Raw genomic sequence first — 23624 nt, 5'->3', positions numbered from 1 at the left:
CTGTCAAGCCCATGTTGCAAGTGCCACTGCAGCGATTAGCAGGTGCATGTTTCGGGCCTTAATAGATTCACAGGCATGTAACGAACGTAACACCAGACAACTGCGCAGGCTTGTGGAAGAACATCTCCCTTGTGTTCGTGGTGATATCCAGGAACTTGTTGCGGTCACACATGAGGGCAATGAAATGATGAATAGACGGTGGGGTGAGGCATTGACACTCCTCCACCGTGGAGTATCTGTGCTTAAACGCATGGCAGGGGAGAGGCAGCAGCCACGTGGCTGTAGCTCAGCACCCCAATCAGGTGGAGGGTCCACGTGGCCATGCACCATCATGCTTTCACAGTGGCAGTAACACCAGCACTACTGAGGGTGGTGTGCTGTCCACACCATTTCACAGCAGTCCATGGGCACGTGGTCCTGACCAGTCCTAACAGGGTCGTGGATCCAGCAGACATCAGTCACAATCGAGGAGTAGTACTGCCTCCAGCCTTGGCCCTGGTGGTGCCAGTGAGACCCCTGGCAGGTTCGGTTCCCGTGTTCATGGCTGGACACAATGAAGTGTACACCCTGTCATGTACGGCCCACAGCTGTCCAACAAACCTCTGTGTAGGGAAGCCACACGGCGTGACTGTGTGCATGCAGACACGCATATCAGAAACAGCTCACCTGCACACACACACCCACCACCCCTGCACAGGCCATGTCATTAACACCCCCCAAAAACATACATGATGTCAACTGTATGGCACAGCCTAGACCTCTGGCAAACCAACACAACACCCTGTGCATATGATTATACCTGTTCCACATCCCTACCATCCAAGCCATTGATGCAGGGATATGCTAATTGGTCTGATGCACAGGGTGAACTTAGCAAATTGTAGCTATGTAATGCTGTGTAAGGTGCTGTCATCTGGCATTTGTAATGGATGCACATCAGAGTGTGTGTACCTTTTCAGCAATGATGCATTACTGCTGTTAGTAATGTTGAGTGAATGTGTAATGACATGCTGCATTATGTTTGTGTTCTAGTGTCAGCAGGATGTGGTCCTGCACACAGTAACAACAAGGGGTATGGCAGTGTACTAACACATTGAACATGTCATAGGCGAGGTACAGCTGTATCTGCACAGATTTCTCAGGTCTGTATAACAGTGATTGCATGTGCCTCATAGCTTATAGGGCTGAAGGTTGTATATAGGTATATGGTGATTTACATCATCTGTTGTAGAGTGGAGAATGATAAGTGTAGTGGGTTAAACACACCTCTGTTTTCTGATAACCACACCTCCAGGGGATATTGCGTCAACCAAAAACAGAGATTATTATTCACACACGCACGCACAGGATCACAGTTGCCAGTGTGGGGTTCGGAACCCCAACCCATCAAGTTGTGGCACCACAGTGTTATGCAGTTATTGCAGGTGGCACAGAGCTACTACTGTGATAAGTGTACCAAGGTACCTGTAAGGTGAATAACATCACGTGTCCTTGTGAGGTATGGCAATGGGGGGTGTACTGGGTGTGAGAGTAGTCATAATACTCTGTCACATACAAGTTTACACACTGACAACCACTGATATACACACCACTGCACACACACACATTTGCCAGTACTGAGAACCATAGGTTCATAGATTCATAGGTGTGTACTAGGTGAATGATCATGGAGGCTTTACAAGGCTAGCCTATGGGAATACCCTAGCATCATGCTACCTGACTACCAGTGTGTCTGAGTATAGTCACTGGAGTGATCCCCATGGGTTTGTATTCTATTCCCCATCCACTCTACCAGATTTCTTTTGAGGATGGCCAGTGATGTGCCCTGCTTGACATGTATGTGATGTATATTCCATACTGTGGACAGTGTCTGGGTTGTGTACCAGACCCTCAAGAATGTTCTTTGCAGTGTGAACATGTGGTTGAAGTCTCTGGAGCATGTTGTGTGGACAGATTGGTATCTTCAGATGTAGCATTTCTGACAGAGTTTGGTGAGACATGGCTGTGTAAGTCAGGCAAGTGATCACATCTAAGTAGCCAGTATGAGATGGAGATTATTTGGAGTTATTGGAGTCTGTCCATATAGGCCACGCGTGTAAGCCCTGGGATTCTATTCTCTTTGTGGGGTATGTTTGCAGCCTCTCCCGTTGTTGCAGGTGTCCAGTGGGGTACATGGCAAATGGGCCACTATACATATTGATTAGCATACTGAGGGGAGTTTACAGGGTGACCCTGGCCTTTTACTTGCTGGATTACACACCCTTAGGAGATGTAACACATAGAAGGACTTTCTGATGTCAGTGGCACTCTTGTGGTCAACAGAGAGCTCACTGTCAACCTGTGTTCTCCATTCTAACAACGTCAGTGTTCACTAGACTACCACCAATGTATTACTTCATGTGAACCATGGTGTTCCCAAAGAGGGTGGCGGCACATCTCCTGGCATTGGGCTAATGTCCAGGGGTCTGACAGCAGTCATAGGTCTCAGAGAGGACTTTGTGCATGATGTCAACATCACATGATGGGGCAATGATAGCACCCATCTTACAGTTGTCTGCAAATTTTGTCAGCCACAGTGCCTTTGTGTTGGCCTGGACCTCAGAGGTGTAGATCCTGAACATGAGGGGACCCAGGTCCACACCCTGTGGGACTCCACTCATGTCTGGTCAGTGGTTTGACATGGAGTCCACTGCATTCACACTGTGGGTTATATCTGTGAGTCAGTTTGCGAGGTATCTACTGATATAGGGGTTGATGCCTAGCTGTGTGTGTTTGTGTATGATTCCTGAGTGGAGAGTGGTCTCCATGGATTAGAAAGGCTCCCTGTCTTGTTACCTATTGCATACTGTCACATAGTTATTGCACATGGCACAATGCTTTTAGGGCTGCAGATTGTCTACACCTACCTCTGCAGTGGTTGACAACTGTTGGCCTTGTAATGTGGATGTTGGGACATATGCTGGGTGTGCAACATAAATTAGCAAAATCCACCCCCCATGATGGATCCTGTTCTCACACAAACACACTACCACCCACACAAGATACTGTTGTCACACACACACACACACACACACACACACACACACACACACACACACACACACACACACACACACACACACACACACACTTGCCAACACTGAGATTAGAACCCTTTCCTATCTGTTTATTGCTACTACAGTGTTACGCATATATCGCACGCTCCATGGAGCTTATAGGGTGGGTGTTGTCCCAAGGTTCTTCTAAGGTGAGGAACATCACCAGCCCTTGTAAAGTATAGCAATGGGTGATGTAGTGGTTGAAAGAATTTAAAAAATACTTTAACCTACACATATATTCACACTCACACATTTGCCAGAACTGAGGTTAGAACCTCTACCTAACTAGGCTTTTGCACTTTAATGTTATGCAGTTACTACACACACCACTGAGCTTACAGGGCTCAGGGCCTCTGAAAGGTAAACATAGGGGGATGTCAGGGAATGTAAGCATAAAATTATAATATGTCTGTAATGAATCAATCCCATAAAGCTGACAGTCTGTAAAATAAAATTTGAGCAATGCTAAGTAGTGCACATATATGCTTAGCTGGTGTAAGCGTTGCTTAAATATAAATGCTAAGCAATGACTAGCCCAGCCAAGCGTATTGGCCCATTGGTAAGCAGTGGTCAACAGGACCTTTTAAGCACTACCAACCTTAGGTTAGCGGGTTTGAGCGACGCAAAGCGATGCCTACACAGATTAAGCATTTTCACATGTAACCGTCTGTTGGCATCGCTTAGCTTCGCTCAAACCCGTTTAAAGCCGCTTACTGCTGCTTTAATCACTGTCTCCATCAGCCACTGTTCTGCCCAGCAACAAAATAATCAGCCCTGCCAAGTCTCGAACCCAGGACCCTCTACACCATAGTCACAGTAATGTACCACTACACCATCTGAGCTGTAGGAATTGCTGTTGCAGGTATTGAATAATTTGTGTGGAATCCATTATGTTTCTATATATAAATATACATATATAAAATATGTATGGTGAGATACATATGAGAAAGTATATATAACTGTGTTTAGAGATATACATATAAAGTATATACATGTAAAATATGTACATATGTGTTTACAGCTGTATGCATATATATATATATATATATATATGTGTGTGTGTTCATAACATGTGTGTGTGTGTGTGTGTGTGTATGTATGTATATATATATATATATATATATATATATATATGTTCATAACAAGTAGTGGAGTCCTACACCACCACCATACCTCTCGACCTCTTGCTGCAAGAATTTTGGCCAATGCCTGTGATAATGGGGGGTCAATGGGCCCCAAAACTAGGCATGTAATATAAATACTGCACCTATAAATGCGGAATGTTGCTAGAGTAACACATGTTCTGAAGGAAATGAGTTCAGAAAAATGAAATCTATGTCAACACTTACTGACAGGAATACTGACATAAGCACAGTGATGTACCAGAGAATTAAAAAATTAGGGAAATTGTGGAACAGATCAGAAATATAAGCAGTAAACCTGGACATTCTGATACAATCTGGCCAGTTGAGTGGTATGCTCAGAACCCCTTGGTGCAACGAGTCCGGAGCAAGCCTGACAAATTGCGGGGTGGAAGCCATGAAGATAAGAACATATCTCAAATTCTGGAGTAGATAAGCTGACACAATTGCTGTAGTAACACTCTGCTTTCTGTTCTAATATATATTGACTGATATAGCACAAGTCAAAAAAACAATTGCTTCCCACTAGTTAAGTGACTTAAATCTACACATCATCTCACTGACGTGTCAGAAATTCACAACACATATGGGGGCCAGGCAACAGTACATCCCACAAATATCTTGACATAACATCACAGTGGGGATACTACACTGAGCTGCTAGGCATGTTACCAAGCACTGTCTAAACTACAGTCAGACTGACACAACAATAACCCAAATCTTGTATGGAGAATTACACATATACTTGTAAAGGTATCCGGCACTACAGGGATGTAACAGCACTGAAAGGTAGACACCAGTATGAAAGTGCATACACAAAACCAAGTCCACCACAGTCACATACTGGTAAGCCAAATGAACAGTACAGTATAAGGACTGTGTGAACAAAACCATCAGCATAGTGAAAAAAACACAAACACTAATATAATCCAGGTGCCTTTGTCAAGAAAAAACAAATCTGCAACAGTCAAAAGTAAACAGAAGGACTCAGGCAGGGCTTCCAGTTTAGAACGTTTAATATAAGATACATGCAAGCGTTTTCACAAATTTGCTTCTTCAACCTGAAGAAGCAAATTTGTGAAAGCGCTTGTGTGTGTATCTTATATTAAACGTTCTAAGCTGGGAGCCTTGCCTAAAACCATCAGCATGTTTACCACTCAGACACTACCCCTACATGTACTGATCCAATTCACAGTGTAATATTATGCCTGACCATGGTACGGGAGATGTCTCAGTCCTCCCCTACAAACATTGTACAGTTGATAGAGCACGAGAAACTAGGGCAGCATACAAATACAGAAAAGGAACCGTAACACTTAATCTACCCCCCCTACACAGGCCAGCTAACATATTCACAGTACACTGCTACATAATCTTGACAGTCTGTCAACAGTCGCCAGAAATACACAGACCTCCCAACAGTACAGAATACCACAGAATGTCCAGACTCTGTCCTCATACACAAGGCCTCTTGCACATAACATGGTTGTCATTTGGATACATTACTGGGATGATATCAGGAATGAAGTCACTAAATAATGATATACCATACCTATCCACCTCTTACTGCATGAAATCTGGACAAAGCTGGACATGCTTGGGGGACAAAGGCCTAAACATAGGGGCATTATTGACATATTGCTCTTATAAACTGAGAAAGTTGCTGGTGTAACCGGGTGTGTTGTGACATATCCGTTCTGAGGGATGTGAAGTTAGAAGCATGAATGGATGTTACCATTTACTGACAGCAATCCTCAGAGTATGCTACTGAATTGACAGACATAAAATGTAATGTGTAAGACACCAAATATAAGAGTCCAAACTGTGGCAAGTATGTGGACATGGATAGACGGTGGGGGGAGACCGGGACATTCGTACACCGTGGAATATTTGCTTGATCATTTGGTGGACGATGGCCAGCAGCCACATGGATGTAGGGCATCACCATGACCAGCTTATGGTCTACGTGGCCATGCACCATCACGTTCCCATACTGGCAGCACCACCGGCACTACTGAAGGGGGTGTGCTGTCCACGTCATGACACAGCAGGCAGTGGGCACATGGTCCTGGCTAGTCCCAGCAGGGATGTGGATCCAGCAGGCAGCAGTCACCATCGGTGAGTAGTACTGCATTTGGACTCAGCCCTGGTGGTGCCGGTGAGACACTGGCAGGCCCAGTTCCAGTGTCCATGGCCGGAGACAGTGAACTGTACACCCTGCTTTGTACAGCCCACAGCTGTCCAAAATACACTGGTGTAGGGCACCTACATGGCGTGACTGTGTTCATCCAAATACACACACATCACTATCAGTCAAGTCACCTCCACACACACACTCCACCCCTGCAAAGCCCATTTAATGAACACCCCCCAACACACAGACACATGATGTCGACCATCTGGCCCAGCCTAGGCTTCTTGCAAACTCACACAACACCCTGTGCATATGATGATACCAGTTCCACATCCCTGCCATACATACCATCGATGCAGGGGCATGCTAGTATGGGTCTGATGCACACGTTGACTTTAGTAGAGTGTAGCTATTTACTGCTGTAGAAGGTGCTGTCATTTGGCATTTGTAATGGGTACACATCCGAGTGTGCATGTACCTTTTCAGCCATGATGCATTTTTGCTGTTGGTAACACAAAGTGACTGTGTTCTCACATGCTGTATTCTGTGTTCCAGGTGTCAGTGTCAGCAGGATGTGGCCCTGGAGACATCACCAATGAGGGGTATGGCAGTGTGGTAACGCATTGACCATGTCATAGCCGAGGTAAAGCTGTATGTGCCCACATTTCCCAGGTCTGTGTAACAGTTATTGCATGTGCCCCACAGCTTATAGAGCTGAGGGGTTGTATATAAGTCTGTGGTGGTTTACGTCAGCTCTTGTAGAGTGAACAATGGTAAATGTAGTGGGTGGAACACACTTCAGATTGCTGAAGCCCACAACCCCAGAGGATATTGTGTCGACCAAACACAGAGAGAATACTGTTCACACACACACGTATTCACAGGATCACAGTTGCCAGTGTTGTGTTTGGAACCCTTACCCATCTGGTTTTGGTTCCACACTACTATTATGCAGTTATTGCAGGCGGCACAGGACTACTAGTATAAGGAGTGTTATCAGGTACCTGTAAGGTGAGTAGCATCACGTGGCCTTGTGAGGTATGGCAGTGGTGGGTATACTGGGTGTGAGAGTACACAGTAGTGTCACGTACAAGTCTACACACTCACAGCCACTGCTATACACACCAATGCACACACATTTGCCAGTACTGAGATCCATAGGTTCACAGCTTCATAGGTGTCTACTAGGCAAATGGCCATGGAGGCTTTACAAGGTTAACCCATGGGAATACCCTGGCATCATGCCACCTGATGATACTCCCCAGTGTGCCTACTGAGTATAGTCACTGGAGTGATCCCTAGGGTGGGTATTCTATTCCCCATCCACTCCTCCAGAAACCTCTTGAAGAGGACTAGTGATGTGCTCTACTTGACATGTATGTGACGTCTATTCCATAGCATGGCCAGTCTCTGGGTTGTGAACCTGTCCCCCCAGCATGTCCTTTTGATTGTGAGGATGAGGTTGAGGTATCTGGGGCATGTTGTGTGGACAGATTATTTTCTACAGATGTAGCATTCCAGACAGGTTTGGGTCAGACATGGCTGTGTAGGTCAGGCAGAGATCACACCTAAATAGCCAATATGGGACAGAGATTTATTGGAGTTATTGGAGTCTGTTCATATGGGGCAAGTGTGTAATACCTAAGAACCTCTTTGTGAGGTACATTTACAGCCTCTCCTGTTGCAGGTGTCCCGTGGGGTACATGGCAAATGGGCCATAGTACACATTGGCCTACTGAGAGGAGAGTACAGGGAAACACTGTCCTTTTACTTCCAGGATTCAATACCCTTCAGAGAAGTGACACATGGAAGGACTTTCGGAAGACAGTGGCACTGTTGTGGTCAACAGAGAGCTCACAGTCAACCTGTGTTCCCGGTTCTCTTATATCAACATCAGTGTTCATTGAACTACCATTAGTGTATTACTCTATGGGAACCATGTTGTACCCAGAGTGTATGGCGGCACATCATCTGGCACTGAGCTAATGTCCAGGGTTCCGACAATGGGTCTATATTATAATCTTGACTGTTTAATGGATCGAATGCATAAAGATCGAACTTTGTGCATCGAACCAAGAAACAGTTGAAATTAAATTAAAAAAATTTAGAACAAAAAAAAAATTACGGGTGTAGGCAGGGGGACAAGCCCCCCTGCACCTCCCACACCCCTGCTACTTAAATATACCAACTCTGAGATCGCGATACAGTGCAGGAAAGGAAAATCTTCCCTTCCCGCACCATACTACATTAAAGTGTGATCTCGAAGTTGGTATATTTAAGTAGCGGGGTATGGGGGCTGCAGGGGGGCTTGCCCCCTGTTTAAACCCGTTATAAACATTTAAAGTTTTAATTTTTTTTCCCAAAGTTACGGAACTTCGATTAATATGGTGTTGACCGTATTGTATTCAATGTTCAGTAACTTTGATGTCATAATATAGATCCCCAACAACTGCCATAGGTCTCAGAGAGGACTTTGTGAAGGATGTCAACCTCACGTGGGGGGTAATAATAGCACCCACCTTGTAGTCATCTTCAAACATCAGCCAGGGTGCCTTCATATTGGGCTGATCCTCAGAGGTGTGGATCCCCAAACATGAGCGGACCCAGGTCCACAACCTGTGGGACTCCACTCGTGACTGTTCAGCAGTCTGTCATGGAGTCCACTGCTTTCACACTGTGGGGTCTATCTGTGAGCCAGTTTGCAGGCCACCTACTGATATAGGAGTGTGTTTGTGTCTGATTTATACCTCTCGACCTCTTGGAGACACAAATCTGGACAAAGCCTTACATGATGGGGGGAGAAATAGGGAGAGATTTTAAATATAGCTCTTACAAACTTAGAAAGTTAATAGAATAATGAGTTTTGCATTAGCATGAATATTTTAAAGGATGTAGAGTCTTGAACTGAAATGTTTCTTCAATATTTCATGACATCTGTCATCAGCTATTTGCCAGAAAAGTACAGATTTTAGGTGGAACACACCAAAAATATGTGGCAAAACTGTGGACATTCTGCAAAATTCCGTACAGTTGGGAGGTATGGTATGATTCCGTAGTGGGGAACACAATGCAACAACCCACCCACAGACAGGATGCTGGTTTTGCACACAGACACACACACTTGCCAGAATGGGGATTAGAACCCCTACCTATCTATTTATTGCTACTACAGTGTTACGCCTTTATCGGATGCACCACAGATCTTATAGGGTGACGGCTGTTCAAAGGTACTTCTAAGGTGAGGAACATCAAGAACAGGAATGCAGGCAAGAGGACTTGAGGCGCACACACTGTAGTAGTTTCCAAAATTTATTCTTCAGACTTTACTTCAAACAAACGATAAGAACTATAAGAAACAGTAACCATAAAGTGCTTTTCGTCTCCGTAGTGAGACTTCATCAGACAGTTGCAACAAGAATGATTCAAACAGTAAATACAAATTCAAACCACATCAACTTCCTCCAAGCAAAAGACAAGCCCGCCCCCAGGTAAGCAGGAAATAATTAACCCATTGTATGCTTCTTTAAAAATCCGGCTTCTTGTAAAACAAATGTGTGCAGTAAATATATTTGTATATGTGTAAATATAAATATAGTTCATCAGTTCGAAAACACCTTTAAAAGACCTTTTAAAAGTGTATTCAGAAATATTTAAAAAACATGCTAACATTAAAACCAATAGTTAAGATGACAGTAAAAAGTGAGAAGTCAAGAATGAAGAGTAAAACTGAAAACAGTATAAAATAAAATACTTTACCACTGTGTGAAAAAGTATTAAAATCCTATATAACTTTCAGTAGTAGTTAATAATGAAAGTTCTAAAAAGTAGGATGAAAAATATAATAAAACACTTATATTAGCCCCATGTTGTCTGAATTTAAAACCATCAAGTTGAAAAGCTATAAAGACTGGAGCAAAGAAAACAATCCTGTAAAGGAGTGCCCTATGCGTCAAAAGGAAAATTTGATGGTAATACTAAAAGTATAGTCTATTTGTCCCAATGCCAAGCCTGCCCAGCTTTTTGTATTGGGAAGTCGGACAGGAAACTAAAAGAAAGGGTTTACGAACACCTTTACAGCATTAGAACATCAAAGCAGAAAAATGCTCTGGCTAGACATGTGAGTGCTTTTCCATTACACTGTCTTAAATTTAGAGTGATTGACCAGGTTACGAGTGATGGAAGGGGTGGCCCTAGTTCATTATTCCTAGAAAAACTGGAATTAATATGGCAACTTCGTACCAGGGCCTGCTACCCACCAGGACTGAATGAAGTTTATTCCATATCTTGCATCCTTAAAGTAAAGAGTTTAATAAGGTGAATATATACCTTATTCACTTCAGCCTGCAAGAAAGCTTTCACATTTTTGCTTAAACAGGGTATGTTAAATATTTAAATAGTTAAATATTTATTTATTTGCTTAGTTATGTATATACATGTTTATACATACACATGGTTTTTCGCATTCACTTAGTTATCTATACATGAATGTATCTGCATTTAGAGGTTATGTGAATGTGTACACTCTTACTCCACCTTTTATCATGGTCACCGGACATCCTTTACAGGATTGTTTTCTTTGTTCCAATCTTTATAGCTTTTCAGCTTGATGGTTTTAAATTCAGACAGCATGGGGCTAATACAAGTGTTTTATTATATTTTTCATCCTACTTTTTAGAACTTTCATTATTAACTACTACTGAAAGTTATATAAGATTTTAATACTTTTTCACACAGTGGTGAAGTATTTTATTTTATACTGTTTTCAATTTTACACTTCATTCTTGACTTCTCACTTTTTACTGTCATCTTAACTATTGGTTTTAATGTTAGCATGGTTTTTAAATATTTCTGAATACACTTTTAAAAGGTCTTTTAAGAGTGTTTTCGAACTGATGAGCTATATTTATATTTACACATATAAAAATATATTTACTGCACACATTTGTTTTACAAGAAGCCGGATTTTTAAAGAAGCATACAATGGGTTAATTATTTCCTGCTTACCTGCGGGCGGGCTTGTCTTTTGCTTAAGTTGATGTGGTTTGAATCTGCATTTACTGTTTGAAACATTCTTGTTGCAACTGTCTGATGAAGTCTCACTAAGAGGTGAGACAAAAAGTGCTTTATGGTTACTGTTTTTTATTGTTTTTATCGTTTGTTTGAAGTAAAGTCTGAAGAATAAACTATGGAAACTACTACTGTGTGCGTGCCTCAAGCCCTCTTGCCTGCATTCCTGTTTTTGCAGTTACCTGTTTTGGTATTCCCAGTTTGTCTAAGGTGAAGAACATCACCAGCCCTTGTAAATTATGGCAATGGGTGATGTACTTGGTGAGAGAGGCCACAAAATACTTTAACCTACACACACACACACACACACACACACACACACACACACACACACACACACACACTTACCAGAACTGGGATTAGAAATTCTACCTAACCAGTTATAGAGTTACACACACACACACACACACACACACACTTACCAGAACTGGGATTAGAAATTCTACCTAACCAGTTATAGAGTTACACAGTTATCGCATGCACTACAGAGCTTATAGGGCAGAGGCCTGACGAAAGATGCTTCTAAGGTGGCTGATATCTGCAGGACTGCTAAAGTAGGACAATGAGAAGTGTACTGGGTGTGAATGGACCAAAATTCATTAATTTATGAACACACACACTTTTATATTTGGCTGGACTGAGATTAGAACTCCTACCTAACTAGTTATTTGTGCTATATTGTTATGGAGTTATCGCATACGCCACAGAGCTTATAGGGGTGAGGCCTGATGAAAGATACTTCTAAGGTGACTGATATCTGCAGGACTGCTAAAGTCGGGCAATGAGAAGTGTACTGGGTGTGACTGGACGAAAATTCTTTAACTTATGAACACACACACCCCCTGGATTCACAAAGCATTATTTACCATGCAGGAACAGTGTAGGAGCCTTTGCATGGAAAATGGCCTCTGAACGATTCAGGATAGTGCCGTTTTCACGTGCACGAGTGGCCCTACACTGTTCTAGCACGGAAAACCATGTGGCGTGCTAATTACCTCATTTGATGGCGAAAACCATGCAAATGAGGTGATTTAGCGATTCACCAAGGTGCCCAGACTCCATGTTAGAACAGTGTCCGTGCAGAAATGTATTCGGTTAATAACCGAATACATTTATGCAACTGACAAAATGAAGGCATGACAGCTCCTGAAAAAGCATGTATTATGTACATTAGACATGCCAGCTGCCAAATATAAGGCCATTAGTATTAAAAATTGTTTAATCTTTATGAAAATTAAACATTTTATTTTTTTGGCTGATCTCGGCCATTTAAGCAAACAAGATTGTGCCGAAAATTTAAAAAAAAATGGGAAAACTCATTCTAAGGTAAATCTGCATTTTGTCATTATAGTCTATGGCATGCAGAATGTAAACAATACCAGGGAGCACTGGTTGTCGAGGGGAAAGTGTCTGTTTTAGTGCATTAACTAATGACCTACACACTGGGGTATGCAAATGAGGGGAGTTATACTGAATCACATATTTCTCCAAATTGTCAGCTTGCACCTAATTGTGTAGGTGCAGCAATACAACCGTGCAAGTCTAAGAGCTGGATGACTTCATAAGGGTGTGTGTCATGCTTGCTGTAAGCTCACTGGAGCTCTATGGCCCGTGTTTGCCCTTAGCTAAGCACAGCTAAGGAAGGGAGTGTGTCAGATGTCCCTGAACACTGTTTACATAGCCTAAATGGGTGTGCACGGCGCACACTGGGTTTTAAAGAAAAACAAGAAAAAGAGAGAGGAAATGGCAGCACTGTTTACATTTCAGCACTGGGCAAGAGAGGATGGCCTGTGGCTTAAATAGGGAGGAAGTGGGAAGGGGATCAGCAGCAGGAAGGCAATCAAGGAGAACTAGCATAGCTGGCAGGTGGAATGTATCAGAATTAGCCAGTTACACAGGCAGCAGCCCAGCACAGTACTATAAAATATGCAAACACCTTTCAGACTGTTTTTCTCACAAACTCTACACCACCGGTGTACACAGGGGATTTTTAACTGGCTAAACTAACTAAAAATGTTAGAGGCTGCTGCTGCTTTATTCCATCAATATGTGCAAGAGACTGAGGGTGGTGAGGAGAAGAATGCTGACAAAAAGCCCACAGTGAGGAGGAGGAGAAGAGTGCACAGACCCAGGGTAACCTACCAGGGGCTACATGAGCTGGAGATAGTGGAGCCATGTAGGGTGGACAGGAACATTCTACAGCAAATTGTCGAGCTGTGGCGGCCCTGCCTCGCACATAGAACCAGCAGAGGGGAACCCATCCCATTGGAAACCAAGGTATGTGTAGCCTTAAGAATACTAGCCACAGGTACCTTTCAAAGACCAACTGGGGGATATCATGGGGGTCTCTCAGGCATCAGCATCCAGGATACTGCATAATTTCCTGGATGCCATGTCAGCACATGCCAGTGAGCATATACATTTCCTCAGCACCCATGAGGCATTGACCAGCAATATGCGTCTCTTCCACCATGTAGCAGAATATCCTAAGGTAGTGGGTGCTATAGACTGCATGCACATACACATACACATCAAAGCACCCCTCAGTGAGTGGGGTAGGGTCTACATAAACCGTAAGGGCTTCCCCTCCATCAACTGCCAGGTCATGTGCGATGCCCAGGGCATTATCACGAATGTGTGTACTGGCAGCCCTGGACGCTGTCACAACTCCCACATCTGGCATTGCTCACAGCTGTATCATGGGTTTGCCAGCTGGGACATCCCATATGGCCACCTAGTGTTGGCTAGATGCTGGCTCTGCACTAGAGCCGTGGCTGATGACACCCATCAGAAATGCACACACACCTGAACAAGAACTCCATAATGAGACACAGGCACAAATCAGGATCATTATAGAGCATGTGTTTGGGATGCTCAAGTCACAGTTCCACTGCCTTGATATATCCGGTTGATCCTTGCAGTACTCTCCAGCTGCATATGCACAAATGTTCATAATATGTGCCATGCTGCACAATATGATCTTGTAGAAACAGCTGCAGCAGGAACAGGATGGGGCAGGGCCACACAGAGGAGGAACTACCTGAGCTTGCCCTGTAGGCAGAAGGAGGCGTGCCCAATATGCCCAGGCCTTGGCAAAGAGGCAGTGCATAGCACATACACTGACATGGTAGAGACCCAGGAACTGATACCACTCTCTGATTCGCACATACAGTAAAAGGGATGCCAAACATGCCACTACCTGTGCCTTACCATGTATAGGCAGTGTACTGCATGCATCCATCATAGTCAGCCCTCCAGCACTGTCCACAGTACCACCCCAGGCACAAGGTAAGTCACTCTTCCTATCAATTAGTGACTGTAGTAGTATGTGCTGATACTGATATCTATGGTATGGATGCAAGCATGCAAGGGAATTGTGTGGCCGAATGGGATAGCAGCAGATAGCTGTATGGAAGAGCAGGAAATCCATAAATACTGGTGTCCGCATACTAGGCAGTAGTACACAAGGTGAAAACTCCCACCGCAGTACATGTGGTGACCCAAATAACTGGGTGTCCATAAGTCACACATATGGATTTCATTGAGGGTTCACATACACACCACCAGCCTCACACAACAGGACAGGTGTAGATGGCTGTAAAGAAAGGTGGACTAAGGCCCTCAAATGCCCTCAATGGTGTACAGCCCCCTTCCAGACCTACACAAACATACAACAGGTCTGTCAAGTTGCATTATAGTTCTGAAGAGCAAGAAGTCTGAAACTGAAATGTATGCCATTTAAATCTAACATGTGTACTCTACTGATATGCCACCTTCCAACAAGATAGGTCACAATACAATACGAAATGGAAGCAGAGTAAGTAAAATACCAGTACAGTCATTGCAAATGTGTAGAGTCTGCAGGTGTGCACCCCCCACTCCCATGTAGAAATGTATGAACATGTAAGTTTGTGGAGTAATATCAGAGCACCAGAGCTGTCCCAATCAACAAGATAAATTGGTGCATGTGTACACAGGGGTCAGTGTGGTAAGTTTGTTGTGTGTTAATATTGTCTGGAAGCGGTCAGCATGTTGGCCTTGGATGGTTGTATCTCAGTGACCTACGTACAGTACTGTGGTCGACAGGGCCATGTTCCAACAACTGCAGTGCCAACCACTCTGCTTCTCAGCTACACCCATGTCAACAGTTGTACATACTCACTGTCCAGATGTCAAAATCTGTCACCGTTGGAAAGCTGGATAGGCCATGATTGGGTGGCCATACATAGAAACAGTACACACAGGTTGAAGTACCCTACACAGAGTGCCTATAAAATAACTGTGAACAGCGCACAACTTTGGAATTCTACTTAGAGGTTAGCATCACATTACTTGTCCCTCTAGTATGGAATATTGGTAGTCTGATCAATTAGTGGCAGGCCACAAAAGACACAGTTATAAAGTAATGACAGACTGCCGATGTCCACACACAAGGCAGAATAAGGGGATTGTTCCAGGTAAGTCTGTGATTCAGATGCCATTAGCTTCCAGGTCACACATGCACTCATCTGACACCACCATCAGCCACAGGTATCTCATAGGTCATATCATTGCTGTTGGGAATGATTACAGTATGACCCCACTTCTGTGTGGGAATACCCACATGATGCAGCATGCTGAATATGTATCCTATGCAGGTGTATCTCTAGCTGTAAGCAGCATCCTGCCCACATCCAGACTGATGGATCAATATGAACAGGAAGGATTGCCAGTAACACCTCACCCGCTTACCACTGTCACCCCAGGGGAATCCACTGGCTTGCAGCCTGGGAACATATGAGTGACAAAATGCACTGGCCTGCTACAGATGGGCTGCATCACTCTCAAATGGCCTACAGTTCTCTGGCAAAGGCCCATGCCTCACCCATAGTGCCAATATATGGAATGTCATGGGGTCCTAACTAACAACCTAACACAGTAAGAAAACAAATGCAAGGCCATGCTAACAAATGCCAGTAGCATCCCTCCCCATGACCTACTGCAAGAACTGTGGACCACACCATAAATACTGTTCGGAGAAAGGCCCAGCTATAGGGATACTTCTCAGAATTCACTCACATAATGTTAGGAAGAGGATAGAATAACAGAGGAGGGGGGTGTAGAAGCATAGATGTCATGCAGTGTGTGAAGTCTGAAACTCCAATGTCTGGCTGTACTACCCCTGAATGCAGACCCATTAATGAATAACCACAAACCGCTTGTAAACCAATATGTGAGGAGAAACTAACCAGATATGAGTCGTGCCTCTGGATAACCTGGGTGAAGAATCTGTACAGCTAAGAGGTGTGGCCACAGCAGGATATGGCTATTCTATATATGTACAAGAAGGAGATCCCCAGCCAGCATACTACCAAGATGCATGACCATTTACACAGACCCATCAGTCAAGTGTCTGTAGCTACCCTTCCACAATGGCAGGAGTGTGCCATAATGTCTAAGCTGTGGCCAAGAATGATGGTCTCAGCTTCATTCATCTTTTATTTCCCTGGTAAATAACTGTGAACAAAGAATACCTGTCAGTAGTTGATATAATACATCACAGTGTAAAACAGTACATATGTTTGAAAATCTATGCTAACACTAACCATGAAACACAAGCAGTAATAGTAACAGTATCCCTCTATATTTGGCCCATTGTGTCTCCATATTGGCAACCTATCTACAGATATCCTGCAGAAACAGGTTGCTAGGTGTAGCTGTAGTATAAACCCTGGATTGGAGTACAACTCCCTGGAATGGATTCACACACTCAGTATAGAAGGTCATACTGTGTATGCTCCTACACTTAGAGAAATGTAGCCCATGTCCGACAACACAGTGGACTGTAGATAACTGTTATTCGCAGATGTCTGTGCACACACCAAATTGTACACTACTTATTCTTCACACACACAGACATACATACATACATTGGGCAGGAATACACACACATTGGATGGTGCAGTGGTGCAGCGGTAGCATTGTCACCTCACAGCAAGAGGTTCTCCTGTTTGATTCTCAGCTGGGGTGACTTCTGTGCTTAGTCTGCATGTCCTCCCTGCATTCATGTGGGTTTCCTCCACTCTGGTTTCTTCTCACATTACAAAGAAGTGTCTGGAGCATTTCACTCCAGGCCTTTGCTGAAAATTGGCTTTATTCTAAGCCGGACTTTCCCAGTTAACAAATGTTAAATAAAAAATAAAAATAATAATATCTAAGGCCAGCATACTATAATATATCAAACCTACACACACAGACATGGGGAAGAGAGAGACAGACAATGACAAAGTAAATTCCATTATGAGGCCTTTCCCACCCAGTACACATCACATAGGCCCACTCTGTAAGATCTGCAGATGCATGTCACCTTAGATGTATCTTTGGAAAAGCATCAGACCTGTAAGCTCAGTAGCACATGCAATAAGTGCGTAACACACTAGAGGAAATAAGTAGCTAGGTAGGTGTTCTAATCCCAGTCCTGGCAAATGTGTGTGTGTTTGTGTAGGAATTTCTGTTTTAGTCCATATCCACCCATTATACATTCCATTGGCCTATATCACATGATGTGCATATGTCATTCACTGTAGAAATATCTTCTCTTAGGCCTCAGCCCTATAGGCACTGTGCTGTTTGTGATAACAGTGGAACACTATAGTACCAGTAAGTATTCATGTAACATTTCTAATCTCAGTCCTGTTGAATGTAACGTTGCGTGTGTGTGTGTGTGTGTGTGTGTGTGTGTGTGTGTGTGTGTGTGTGTGTTTTTGTAGGTGAATGATTTTTAGGCCGTTCACATTCATTACACCTTTCCTTGCCCAACTTTAGCAAGCCTGCTGTCAGCCACCTAGAAATATCCCTTTGGGCAGCTCTCAGCCCTATAACTTCTGTGGCAATTGTGGTAACTGTGTAATGCTATAGTGTAGCAAACTAGTTGGGTAGGAATTCTAATTCCGGTCCTGGCAACTGTTAAAATGTGTGTGTTTGTATATGAATGATTTTGAGGCCATCCGTACTCACTACACATCCCATTGCCTTACTTTAGCACTCCTGCTGATGTCAGCTACCTAGAAACATCCCTTTGTGCAGCTTTCAGCCCTATAACCTCCGTGGCATGTGCAATAACTGTATAATACTATAGTGTAGCAAACTAGCAAGGTAGGAGTTCTAATCCCAGTCCTGGCAAGTTCAAAAGTGTGTCTGTTTGGGTGTGTGTATGTATATCTGTAGGTTAAAGTATTTTGTGTCCATACACACTCAGTACATTTCAGAGTATAATACTTTACAAGAGCTGATGATGTCATTCACCTTAGAAGTATGTGTAGACACCGTCCTACCTATAAGCTCTGTGACGTGTGTGATAAATGCGTAACACTGTAGTATTAATAACTGCATAGGTTGGGGTTTGAATCTCATTCCTGGCATGTTTGTGTGTGTATCTGTATATATATATATATATATATATATATATATATATATATATATATAGGTATGTGTTTGTAGCTTAAAGATTTTGGCCCCAGTTAAACCTAATACACTTCTCAGTGCCCTACTTTAGCAGTCCTGCAGATCTCATTCACCTTAGAAGTACTTAACTTCACTCCTAGCAAATGTAAATGTGCGTGTTTCTGTGTAGGGTAAATTATTTTATGAAATCACTCGCCAACTACATCACCCAATGTCATGGTTTTCAAGGGCTGGTGATGTTCCTCACCTTTGAAGTACTTTGAGACATCCACCCTGTAAGTTCCGTGGAGTGTGCGATAAATGTGTAACACTTTAGTAGCAATACATAGATATGAGTTCTAATCTCAGTACTGGCAAGTGTGTGTGTTGTTGTTGTTGTTGTGATTGTGTAATAACAGGATCCATGGGGGGTTGCTACAATATTATATTTCCATTGGGTCGGTGGGTTTTGCTAAGTTATTGTATTGATGACCTAGCATATGTCCCAACAACCACATTACAAGGCCAACAGTTGTCAGCCACTGTAGAGGTTGGTGTGGACAATTTGCAGCCCTAAAAGCATTGTGCCATCTGCAATAACCATGTGACTGTATGGCACAGATGACAAGGTAGGCAGCCCATCTACTCCTGGGATACCCCTCCCAACCAGCAATCATACATGAACACACTCAGGTAGGCATCTACCCCTATAGTTGTATGTGGCCTGCAAACCGGCTCACACATAGAACCCACAGTGTGAAAGCTGCAGACTCCATGTCAGAGTGCTGAACAGTCATGAGTGGAGTCCCACAAGTTGTGAACCTGGGTACCCTCATGTTTGTGAGCAATACCTCTGAGGACCAGCCCACTACAAAGGTGCCCAGGCTGACAGTGTTTGCAAATTACTACAAGGTGGGTGCCAATATTACACCTTCATGTGAGGTCTCTCTGAGACCTTAGACTGTTTCAGATCCCTGGTCATAAGCTGAATGCCAGATGATGTAGGGCCACCCCCCTTGGGTAAAACATGGTTCCCATAAAATAATACACTGATGTAGACCACTGAGCATTGATGTTGGTGTAACAGAACTGGGAACACAGGTTGACAGTGTTGACCACCACAGTGCCACTGTCTTCAAAAAGCACTTCCACGTGTCACCTCCCCGACTAAGGGTGTTGGATCTCTGATGTAAAAGGACAGTGTTTCCCAGTACTCACAGCTCATTTGGCAAATCACTGTGTACTATGGTCCATCGCCCATGTACACCACTGGATTCCGGCTACAACTGCAAATGTGCCACACAAGGATGACAGTATGGATTGCACACCTGCTCTATATGCACAGACTCCACTAACTCAGACTAATCTCCATCCCATATTGGCTATGTAGGTGCAATCTCTGCCTAGCTTACACAGCTATGCCTGACCCAACTCTGACATGAATGCTACATCTGAGAAACCAAGCTGTCCACACCACATGCCACAGAGACGTCAAACACATCCGCATAATCAACAGTACATGCTGGGGAAGTAGGTTCACAACACAGAGACTGGCCATGCTACAGAATAGATGCCACATACATGTCAGACAGACCATATCACTGGCCCTCTCCAAGAGACATCTGGAGGAGTGTATAGGGAATAGAATACCCACCCTGGTGACCACCCCAGTGGCTATACTGAGTAGACACACTGTGGAGTATCATCAGGTGCCATGCTGCCAGGGTAGTCCCATGGGCTACCCTGTAAAGCTTCCATGGCTATTTGCCTAGTACACACCTATGAAGCATTGCATTCCACTTTCCATTGCCCTAGTTTATCACTCCTGCTGATGTGTATCACCTTGAAAGATCCCTTTGAGCATTCTGCAGCCGTATAAGCTCTGTGGCACTTGCGATAATGCATAATACTATAGTGCAGTAAACTAGTCCGGTAGGGGTTCTAGTCTCAGTAATGGCAAATGTAAAAGTGTGTCTGTTTGTGTGAGTGTGTGTGTGTGTGTGTGTGTGTGTGTGTGTGTGTGTGTGTGTGTGTGTGTGTTTGTAGAGACATGCTTTTGAAGCCATTCCCACTTCCTACACTTCTCTTTCCCCTCCTTTAGCACTGTTGCTGATGTCACTCACCTTTGAAGATACTTTTGGACAGCTGTCAAACTTATAAGCTATGTGGCACGTCTGATAACTGCATATAGTAGCAATAACTAGATAGGTAGGGGTTTGACTCTCACTCCTGGCAAGTGTGTGTGTGTGTGTGTGTGTGTGTGTCTTAGGGTGTCTATCTGTGGTTGTGTCGTTAACACTGTGATCCATATCCATGGGGGGATTTGCTACACTTTTGTGTGGTCCACCCGTTACACATGATACGTGGCCCTAGTAGTTCAGTGATACAATTCCACACCCAGGAAGCATAAGCAAACACACTCATCTATTCACTAATCCCTATGTCAGTACGTGGTCTGCAAACTGGCTCATGGATGGAACCCACAGTGTGGAAGCAGCGGGACTGCATGTCAACCTGCTAAACTGTCATGAGTGGAGTGGCACAGGGCCTGTGACATCCAGCCCAATACAAATGAACTGTGGCTAACAATGTTTACAGGCAATTGCTAATTGGGGGCTCTGTCTACATCCCCTGAATATGTGTACCTCCTGCATGAAGTCACTACTGACACCTGCAACTGTTGTTGGAACATTGTCCTTAGAGTCAGTGTCATGAGATGTGTCCCTATCACCTGTTGAATCAATGTGTTGTCCACATATTACCACATTGTTGGTTGTCCAGTGGACACAAATGTCCCCATAGGAGGTCTGTGAACACAGCTTGACAGCAACCTCTCTTCTGACCACCACATTGCCACTGTGGATGGAAAGTCTTTCCATGTGGCACATTTCATAACTAAGGGTGTGTCATCTAGGAATGAATAGGTTAATGTCTCCCTCTACTCCATGCTTATCAGGCCAATTAGCAGGTACAGTGGACCATTAGCCATGTAACTCACTAGATACATTATAGAGAGAGACATAATATATATATATATATATATATATATATATATATATATATATCTATATATATCTATATATATCTATATGTGTCTATATACAACACATGAATGTTTCCACCGAGCTTTCTCACTATTGTTGTATGCCTCTATTGCATGATACATTTTACAAAACAAGAACAATTCCTACAGCTCAGATGATGTAGTGGTATGTTCTCGGACTTTAGTGTACAGGGTCCTGGGCCCAAGACATGGGACTGCTGGCTTTTTCATTAATGTTAGATGAGCAGACTGCATGATAACTGTGAAATGAGAATAATAATTCCTACAACTGGGATGGTGCAGTGGTATGTTCTCTGACTCCAGTATACAGGTTCCAGGGTTCAAATCCTTGCATGGCTGATTATTGTTTCTGGGCAGAACATGGTCTGTTGCATACATAATGGTAACATACCACTGCTTACTGACACTTACTGATGTCCCTCACCCTAGTAGTACCTTAGGACAAGTATCATCCCAGAACCTCTGTGGTGTATCTGATAAATGAATAACAATGTAGTAGCAACAAATAGATTGGTAGGACTTGTCATCACAGCCCTGGCAAATGTAAAAATGTGTGTGTGTGTGTGTGTGTGTGTGTGTGTGTGTGTGTGTGTGTGTGTGTGTAGGGTAAACTATTTTGTGGTTGCTCTCACCCAGTACAACACTCATTGGCATACTTTACATGGGCTGGTGATGTTCCTCACCTTAGAAGTACCTTGGGACAGCATCTACTCTATAAGCTCCATGGTGCATGCGATAAAGGCATAACACTGTAGTAGCAATAACTAGATGTGTATGGTTCTAATCTCAGTGATGGCAAGTGTGTGTGTGTTGCTGTGTGTGTAATAACAGGATCTGTTGGGGTGTGGGTTTTGCTAATTTATTTTATTGATGTCCTACTATATGTCCCAATGTCCACATTACAAGGCCAACAGTTGTCAAACACTGTAGGGGTAGGTGTAGATACTCTACAGCCCTGAAAGTGTTGTGCCACGTGCAATGACTATGGGACAGTATGGTATATAACATGATAGGCAGCACTTCTAATCCTTCCAGACCATACTCCACTCAGGAATCATACACACACAGTTGGTTAGGCATCAAACCCTAGAGCAGTAGTTCCCTTGCAAACTGCATCACAGATAGAACCCACAGTGTGAATGCAGTGGACCCCAAGTCAAATTGCTGAACAAGCATGAGTCAAGTCCCACAGGGTGTGGACCTGGATCCTGTCGTGGTTGCGATCTACACCTCTGAGGTGTAGGCCAACACCAAGGCACCCTGGCCGACTATGTTTGTATCAACTGTAAGGTGGATGCTATCATTACTCACCCATGTGATGTTGACATCATGCACAAAGGCCTCTCTGAGACCTACCACTGTTGTCAGGACCCTGGACATTATTTCATTGCCAGGATATGTTCTGCCATCCCCTTTGGGAACAGCATGGATTACATGAAGTAATACTTTGGTTGTAGTCCCTTGAACAGTGAGGTTGTTATAACAGAGTGTAGAACTCAGGTTGACAGTGTGTTCTCTGTTGACAATGACAGTGCCACTGACATCAGAAATTCCTTCCAAGTGGTACATCTCCTGATTAAGGGTGTATAATCCAGCAAGTAACAGGCCATGGCCACCCTGTACCTTCCCCTCAGTAGGCCAGTCAATGTGTACAGTGGCCTTTCACCATGTAACCTACTGGACACCTGCAACAACTG

At 43.7% G+C, this 23624-nt stretch overlaps 1 protein-coding gene across 1 annotated transcript in view; it reads left to right on the top strand.

Annotated features, from left to right (window-relative positions):
• LOC122808165 (alpha-2-macroglobulin-P-like) overlaps window positions 1-23624 on the top strand; it is a 686630-nt gene that overhangs the window by 655541 nt on the left and 7465 nt on the right. The window lies entirely within an intron of this gene.

Source organism: Protopterus annectens, chromosome 8.part0 (assembly GCF_019279795.1).
Source record: "Protopterus annectens isolate FY-2018-M chromosome 8.part0, PAN1.0, whole genome shotgun sequence".
Taxonomy (NCBI): Eukaryota; Metazoa; Chordata; order Ceratodontiformes; family Protopteridae; genus Protopterus; species Protopterus annectens.
The sequence above is the reverse complement of the archived record's forward strand: the minus strand, read 5'-3'. Positions and strand labels throughout refer to the sequence as shown.